The sequence below is a fragment of the Neopsephotus bourkii genome, unplaced genomic scaffold, assembly GCF_033783945.1.
Source record: "Neopsephotus bourkii isolate Nb327-2 ecotype Australia unplaced genomic scaffold, CSIRO-AGI_Nbou_v1 NB_1525, whole genome shotgun sequence".
Classification (NCBI taxonomy): domain Eukaryota; kingdom Metazoa; phylum Chordata; class Aves; order Psittaciformes; family Psittacidae; genus Neopsephotus; species Neopsephotus bourkii.
Genome location: NW_026902001.1, coordinates 595,355 through 603,760, shown reverse-complemented (window position 1 = coordinate 603,760; position 8,406 = coordinate 595,355). Strand labels below are relative to the sequence as shown.

General features: G+C 51.3%; 1 long non-coding RNA gene across 2 annotated transcripts; it reads left to right on the top strand.

Annotated features, from left to right (window-relative positions):
* Nucleotides 1–4,969: 4,969 nt before the first annotated feature.
* Nucleotides 4,970–8,145, top strand: LOC133221239 (uncharacterized). 2 transcript variants are annotated; one of them, XR_009727942.1, is made up of 3 exons: nucleotides 4,970–5,422; nucleotides 5,994–6,555; nucleotides 7,410–8,145. It is a non-coding gene; the product is annotated as an uncharacterized LOC133221239 (long non-coding RNA). The 2 variants fall into 2 exon arrangements; XR_009727943.1 differs by having other exon boundaries at nucleotides 5,002–5,422; nucleotides 6,386–6,555.
* The last annotated feature ends 261 nt before the right edge of the window (nucleotides 8,146–8,406 follow it).

The window sequence follows — 8,406 nt, the reverse complement described above, 5'->3', positions numbered from 1 at the left end:
GTTTGGTACGGGCTCTACCACCTCCTTGCATCCCCTGTTTGTTCCCTACTTGTCCAGCTTGCTGCGATAATTCTGTGAGCTGTTGACAGGGATAATGTGTGGTGGTGCCTTGCAGATGGTGATAAATTTCTGGTGCTGATGTGTCCTTGTCATGTTCTCTCTGTAGAAAAACCTTGGGGATAGTTTGCTTTATTTCTTGATCCCAGATGGGTGGAAAGTGCTGGGGAAGATGGAAACCAGCTTATCAGGGGTAGGAATACTCTTGGCAGAAGCCTTTTGGACTAAAACGCTAGCAATTAGGTTGCAGAGCAGCATTGCCCTAGTTGCCACAGCAAGACCTTAGGTTTAATTCTAGCTGAGGAACAATATGCAAGTGACTGGCTTACGTACTTGGGCTGTGTTGTGCTCCTGGAGTGTGCTTTTGGAGTTGTCAAAACCCATGGGTTTGGCCAGCTGGAAAACAAAAGTATCAGAGATCCTCATCATGCCTGTTTGTTTGCCTTGGGCTTGACTTCATAGCTATAAAAGTGCTGTGATTGGGTGTTGGCGTTGTAGGAGACTCGCTGCAGTCCACGTGGACTCATCAGGCTTTTTTGTTTTACTGAGGAGAAGGAAAAAGGACGGAATTACTTGTAACTTTGGCTGTCAGCTTCCTGCTAACAGTGACCAGTGCAGTACTGCCATGGCTACTCTGGAATGGGACAGCAGAGGTTGGATGGCAGAGAGGTAGGAAACTTGTAATGGGGATATAGCCAATTCAGGTTGGAAGTGTGCTTGGAGTTGTAAGCTACCAGGAAAAAAAACAAAATGCAGCTGGCTCAATGTTTACTTTTAAACAAGGGTGACTTTTTATTGCTTTCTATTGATCTTAAACTAGTGGAACTTACTGGGGGTGTTGGGTGTTGTGTGGAGCTGGGTTGTATAATCTCAACTTGCTAGTTTAGGAAACGATAATATATTAACTCTGTCTTGTAGCTGGTTGCTCACGTGGCCAATCATTTTCTGTTGCATTCAGCTGCCAAAGGATTATGTGCTGGCCTTCACTGCAGGCCAAGCACACAGCGTAACTTACCAGTTGGACAGTGAAAGATTGAGAGGTGTGATCGGGAGGTGGAGAGGAGGATAAGTTATCAAACTGTGAGTGCCACTGACCTTTTGTGTGTGTGTGTGTGTGCTGAATTATGATTCTGTTCTTTATTTGGATTGCAGTATTTTTAATTTTGGGGGAAAAAGCACTCAGATCAACTGTGTTCATTAGCTTAAATTAAAGCAATCTGCACTTTTTTTGATCGATTAATAATCCTACATCTTCTGTTTTCATGTGTGTTTTGCACTTAACTACTTCAAGATTACACCAGTGGATTAATCTGGGCATCTCCTGTAGGCTTTGTGTATATGTAACTCTCTATACTTCTTAAAAATGAAGGTGAAACATCAGATCCATGTTCCATGTAGAGCACAGTGCAGAGGAAAAAGGTGAGCTTTTCTTTCGGAAAGGCTATTTGATATGAAACACCATGGTTTCGTGTCACAGATATCCCTGTGGAACATGGTAACTGTAGTTTAAACAACTCACCTGTCCGAGTTGTTTTGCTTGTCCTTCTCTTTGTGGGTTTTGAGATGAACAAGCTGGATAAAAGCTAGATGTGACTTTGCAACACTTTGCCTACTTCATCCCAGCTATCAGAAAGCTGAGCAAAACGCGTGTGTTACTTTTACACCTGATCATTGTTACCCAAGGAGCCTTTTCCAGTTTCAAATAATAAAAAGCAAAGTTTTGTGAACTTACTTCTGTTTGCTTCTTCTTCCTCTGTTATTCCAAAGGAAAGTGGGCGGTGAGTTCCAGCCTCCTGATGTGCAGCAGTCTGTCTTCCACCATGTCCTAAGAATTAATTTTCCCTCGTTTGGATAATTGATGAGCAGTTGAACTGATTTCCTGAAGATGAGAGGCACTCACCCCCACACCTCATGCTGCAAAATCCAACTTCTCTTGTCCCTGTTTATGCTTGTTCCCCCTGCATCTACCCAGGGGTGCCCATAGTACCTGGCTCCTTCCAACAGCAGATGCTGGGGCTGGCAGAACTGAGCCTTGACCAAGTCTTTCTGCCCTCCAAACCATAGATTTCTCTTTCCTTCTTTTTGAAGCATGGAAGCACATGGTAGTCCTGAATTTAAGGGGTCTTTCTTCATTCTTCCTTTGGTTTGGTCTGAAATGGATCAGTTGACACAAAACTAATGTGAGGGGGAGACAGTGTGATGGTGTAAGCCCCCTTCTTTATGGAATCTGGCTAAGCTGTCTGTATTCCTTACTCCTTTGTTCATGTTTCCCACACACTCCTTCAAATTCACACCCACATCAGATCTGAGCTGCTTTCATTGCTTTTCCAGAAGAGTGGCTATCTTGAAATGGGTGTAAGTTCAGCTGCCACGAAGGAACTGTTCATCCCAAGCCAGGGTTGCACGCTGGAGTCCCCAGCTCTGTGCGAATGGCCTGGGCCTGCCTTTACTGGAGCAGATGTTGTGCTTCGAGCGTTGCAACCCAACTCTGCCAGTAAGTTTCTTGGCGGGTTATTACTATTTTTAAGAGCAAACCTTGGCCGTGGGGCATTAAACTACCAAAGTTTACACATGAATTTTTAATCTGGAAACGGCTGTGCCTTGGTGCTGGCAGTTAGTCAAGGCCAGAGCGCACACTTAGAGCTCCTCAAGCGCAGTTTGCAATGAACGTGCGACCTCCTTTCCCCCCCTGTTTGTTTTTGTTACCACCACCGCTTTCCCCTAATGCCACGAGTTAATTTTGTGGTGCTAAAGGCACATCTGACCCCACTCCTTTATGTGAAGTGTTCTATATATAATCACACAGTCGTTCAAGCCTTAGCAAGGGAGAATGGTGTAACACGCAGTAACTCCGACCATATGTTTGGCCTTTGAGGAGCCCAAATGTAGTTTCTCAAGTGGCAGCGTTTCTGAACACCAACCACATGCACCTCCCAAATGCTGGCTTGGAGCCTTCCCTCTCCTTCCAAGGAAACTTGGAGATGTGAAGGTTCAGTGCTGGGCAGCCTAACACCTTCTGGGGAGGAGCGGGGCTAAGCCTCATTCGACCTTTGCTGCAGCCCCTGGCCAAGGGGTAAGGAGATACCCATGATCTGGATGAGATGTTCCTCAGCAGGTGGGTTGTTCCTCCCAGCTCGATGATGGATGAACTGCTTTTTGCATCTGCTAGGGGTGAAGTCCTCAGTGTTAGGGCCAGTTATGGGCTTTTAGCTGTGAAACAGGCAGGAGGTTGTCTCATAGTTGTTAGCTTAGGAACTATGGCCATGCAAGGGTAGGTTTTTCCCTCTTTGGGTAGATAGGCACACCCCACGGTGGCTTGGGGGCTGTGTTTGCAGCTGGATCCTCATCCCATCTTAGGTCTGTGTCTCTACTCTGCCAAAGAGGCCACTGCTGCCATTTGTGGTGATGCTGCTTCTTGCTACTTGGCTTGTTTCTAAAACCAGCAAGGCTTCGGTGCCTTAACATAGAGCCTGTTGGTTCCAGCCAGGAGGGAAGGAAGATAGGTGTCCGTTCTCAGTGCTGCAAGTGTGTGGCTGAAAACCAGTTCCCTGTGAGTCCAACTGCTGGCAGCAGCTGGAGACCTTACGCTGGGGTAAGGATGGGGTGTGGAAGTGGCATCAGTTTTGCCATTCTCGCTCAATGCAGTCCTTCTGCCTCTCTGCCCAATGCTGGTTTTATTTTTGGCTCTTTTCAGATGAGCACTGCTGGGCTGGGCTGTACTCTCATGCCAACCAGCCTGGCAAGCCAAGCTGTGTTTGGTCCAGATGTTGTGTAAGCTTATCCAGGGCATCAGCACCCTTGAGCTGTGTGAAACACTGTCTTGCACACTGCCTGATCTCCCTGCTCCCTTGGGAATGGGCTGGAACAAAGGCTTTCGTTCAGTGCAGCTTGGGAGGGTTGAATTTCTTACTGTTCTGTGCTTGTCAGCCGTTTGGTTTACCCTGAGCCCTTTGCTTCCTGTGAGAAGGGAGCAGCATCTGCCTTCCCTTCTGCAGGAGGGGATGGAGGGGACAGACCCGCACCATCACCCTTGGGGGCTGTGTGTCCATGCTGAGTCCAGGGACCAGGGGAAGAGGGAGGAACTTTACCCACTTCACTCTGTGCTCCAAGCACTGCTGATTCCCAGTTTCCAAGCCATGTGGGGGACTGTTTGGCTGACCAAACCAGGGTGTGCCCTCTCCTCTTTGCCTCTCTCCCTGCTGCACAGGCAGGGAGGATGATGAGCAATTTGCCGTGTGTTTTGCTCACCCCACTTCCCAGCAGTGCTTTGTTTTTTCCTCCTCTTCCCAGTGCAAAAGGTTAATTAGTACCAAGCTCTATGTGTCTTATTAAAGACTCCTGAGCTATTTCTGTTGTTCCTTGGAGCTGTCACCCTCTGGCTCTCTCACTGCCAGCTCCTGGATCACCGAGGTGCTGTCCTGCGCTTTTGGGACCAGGATTTAATGTCACATCGCCCCCATTGAACCCCACTTTGGGAATCACCCCCCCTGAATCCAGGGTCCCCATCCCAATCTCCTGGCTCCAGGAAGCGCTGCAGCCGCTGCTGGGCTATGCTGCTCCGCGTCCGCCAGGGGGCGCCCAGAGACTGGGCACCGGCACGCGTGGGACAGCGCAACCGGGACCGGGCACCGAGGGGACCGGGGACCCCCCGGAGCATCCGTACCCTACTATGGGGACACTGGGGGCACCCACAGGGACCCGGCACCCACAGGGACCCAGCACCCTCAGGGTGCTCTGCCACCGGTCTCCATTTCTGCCCCAGGGGGACTCGTGGACCTTGGCTTTACCAACCTCCACGCCTGGAGGATGGTGGTCCAGGGGGATGTGGGGATAATGCTTTCTCCCACTGACACCCAGTGGGAAGTGCTGAGCCGGTTAAGGAAGCACTGACCTCTCTGGGAGCACAGCATGGGATGAACCAGAACGCTGGTGTGAAGGGCAAGGGAGGGTGATGGGAGTCTGTGGCCACCAGGCATCGTCTCTCTCTGGTTTATTCAACAAGTAGCTTGTTTAGTGTGCTTCCTTCCCTGCTGGCTGCTCTGCCTCACTGTCCATCAGTCCAGGCTGCTGGAACAACCCCCAGTGCAAGCAGGGTCCAGACTGGATGGAGCCAGAATGACAACAACGATGTTCCCATTGTGGCTGGGTCTCCCATTGGGGCCCATGGGCTGCCGTGGGGTCAGGCTGGGAGAAGTGCAAGCTGGAGCATCCCTCCTGCTCACCCACCAATGCACCCTTCCCCGTGCGTTCCAGGTGAGCCGGTTCCCATCAGCACCTTCAGTCTGTCGCTTGCCAAACCCACCTCAGCCACTGCGAAGGTTTTGTGTTCAAAAGGAGCCATTGAGGATGCAGCTGCTTTAAATCTGTGTGTGAGTTCTCTCCCTGTCAGCCCTCACGTCTCACCTCTCTTGAAAATGCTCTTCTCTGCGGCTGGCTTCTCCCTGGGGCTTTTCTCACCTTCTCATCCCTTTCCTCACCTCCAGGAACCCAAATTAGTCACGGACGAGGGCAGGGCTCACAGCTCACCCTGGTGCCTGCAGTCGCTGCTCTTCTCATGGAGCTCCATTTGATCCTGTGTCCCTCAACCCTCATTACTGTAATACCTGAGGCCCAGAGCAAGTGTCCTTCTGGCACTGACCTTGTTACCTGCTCCACTGCATTTATCTCACCCTTGCTCCCAGCATATTAGGAGGGTGATTTGCAGCCAAATGCCTGATATCCCTTAATCCCAGCTGGAAGAAGGCAAGCTCCTGTTATCTGTCACTGCATCAGCAGTGCTAGGGCTGCCTGGCTCAGCCCCCTGCATGTTGCTGCTAATTAAAAACAAACGAGGAGGGGGATGGCTGGCAAATGATGCTGGATGGATCCGCTCCATTTAGGAGATCTGCGAGATGCTCGGATAAATAATGTGAAAATGTGATTTTCTGCCACTCTAGGAAGAAGAGGAGATGATGTGTGCCCCTTTCTGAGCATCTTGCTTGCTGCAGAGAGGAGAAACCTGCCCCCGCTGGGACCCTTCCCAAAGGCTCCCACATGGATAACGCGTTTGATTCATCCACGACCACATCTTGGCTCGTGCTGGTTTGTTAGGGAGAAGGTGCCAAATTGGCCTTCTACTGCACGGTGCCTGACACAAGGGCAGCTGGAGGCAATCACCAGCCGGGGGGGGGAGCTTCCTCCTGTCCAAAACAAGCAGATAAGGGCAGCAATGAGGAAAAATAGGGCCGAGAGCCGGGAGGCAGCTGGGAACCAGGCAGCAGGGGCTGCACCCCGGCCCTCCCCGTGTGCACAATTCCCCTCTCCCTCTTTGTTTTCTCTAATTGCACAGTGGGGCCTGCCGGGCACAGCCTGTTTCTTTACTCCACATTGGTACAAAGCTCTGTGGAGTGGGGCTGGAACGTGCTGACCTGGGAATAAAGGCCGTAGAAGAGGGATAGAACCGGTTTCGGCTTCCCTGGGGAACAATGCTCGGCCTCTCAGCAGGACATGGCCATGATGGTAACTATGCTCTCGAGTGCTTTGCTCCCACGGGGTATGGAAGGGCTGCTCCCATGGGAACGCTGCCCATGGAACAGAGTGGGATGGGTCTGCCTACCCCAGCTACCCCAGGGCATCCCTGAGCCCCTTGGGATGGATGGGAGGCATTGTGGCAGCACCACAAACAGCAGGGGCAGGGGTCTGAGCTGATTTAATGCTTTTCCTTAAGCCCTTTGGGTGGGATCTTGGCTTCTCCCACCCTGCATGGGTGCAAATCTCCTTTTGCAACCCTTTCCCTGCCTGCGGCTGGGTTGTTTCACATCTGAGAGGGCTCAAGGTGGAATTACAGCATTACAGACAAAGCCTTAATATAATCTTCCCTGCATGAATAGCGTTGCAGGGGGAAGACACAGAGAACGTTCTGCAGAGCAGGGCTTCCAATAAGGCAAGCTGCAGTTCAGGATGTACGCTGAATTGCTTCATCACCGCTCCTAATGGCTTAACCAACACGATCCATATTCATAAATCAAAACAGGAGCAGGAGCGACCTCTGTTCAGCTCTGCTGCCGAGCCGTGGTGCATCCAGAAACAAGGGCAGGTTATATATTGCAGGCAGCAGCTCTGTATATATCTTCTGCAGCTGCCACGACTTGGCCTTCGTATTAACTGAGCCTAAGGAGAGGCGATACAATCAGATCTGTCTGTTGGCGTCTGAAGGATTAGCTGAGTCAACCAGGAAAAAGCTGAGCTAATTTATTATGCTATTTTCAGTTCTGAAATGTACCGTGGATGTAATTTCACCCTCAATTACAGATCCCACCGTCCTACAGAACGTAATTATCAAAAAACGGTCTTTTTTTTCCTGCTGTATTTAGTGTTTGGATTTGGGCACCGCAGCAGCAGCTCCGCAACCAAGGCTCGCTGATGAGATCTGGGAAGTGGAACCAGCAGAGACATGAAATGAATGGATCTGTTCTCTTCGGCCAAGGAAAACGTGGTGCAGGGAGGGGAGTGTCACAGATGTGTTGGCAGAAGGACCTGGCAGACCCTGCAGGGCCAGATCAGCTGCGGCTTCTTCTGCCCCTCCGAGGATGGAGAATTCCCCATTTTCCACCCCGAACCCCTCAAAGTGTCATTGGGAAGCCCAGCACGAAGTCTGGCTTTTTGCAGCTGCCCTTTGGGTATCTTAAACGTGCTGGAGAGGGACTCCTCACCAGGGGCTGTAGTGGTAGGACAAGGGGTGATGGGTTCAAACTGAAACAGGGGAAGTTCAGGTTGAATGTAAGGGAGCTCTTCCCTGTGAGGATGCTGAGGTGCTGGCATAGGGTGCCCAGAGAAGCTGTGGCTGCCCTATCCCTGGCAGTGCTCAAGGCCAGGTTGGACACTGGGGCTTGGAGCAACCTCCTCCAATGGAAGGGATCCCTGCCCATGGCAGGGGTTGGAACTGGATGATCTTAAGGTCCTTTCCAACCCAAACCATTCTGTGATTCTATCTCCCCCCTGAGCCAGGTGAGCATCCCTCAGTGCACCAGCACCGACCCCAAACCCTCTGGTATCCCAGGCTGGACCCTCCACAGCATCAAACTGACCCCAGACCGATGCCTGCTCTCCAGGACATCAGCAGCAAGGGCAGAGCTGCCTCCCTGCCACAGCCAGCCCAGGCTCGCAGCACCCGATGCCCTTCGGCATCTGCAGGTGGATGCGTTTCAACCGCCCCGATTTAACTCCCCCTGCAAATGTGTGCTGGCAACGGCAACGCCACGCAGGGCCGTCTGCAGGGTGGTGCATTGAGGACATCTCCTAGGAAATAAACCACTTAAAGTGAAAAAAAAACAACACAAAAACACCCAAACCAAGGCGAACTGACGGGAA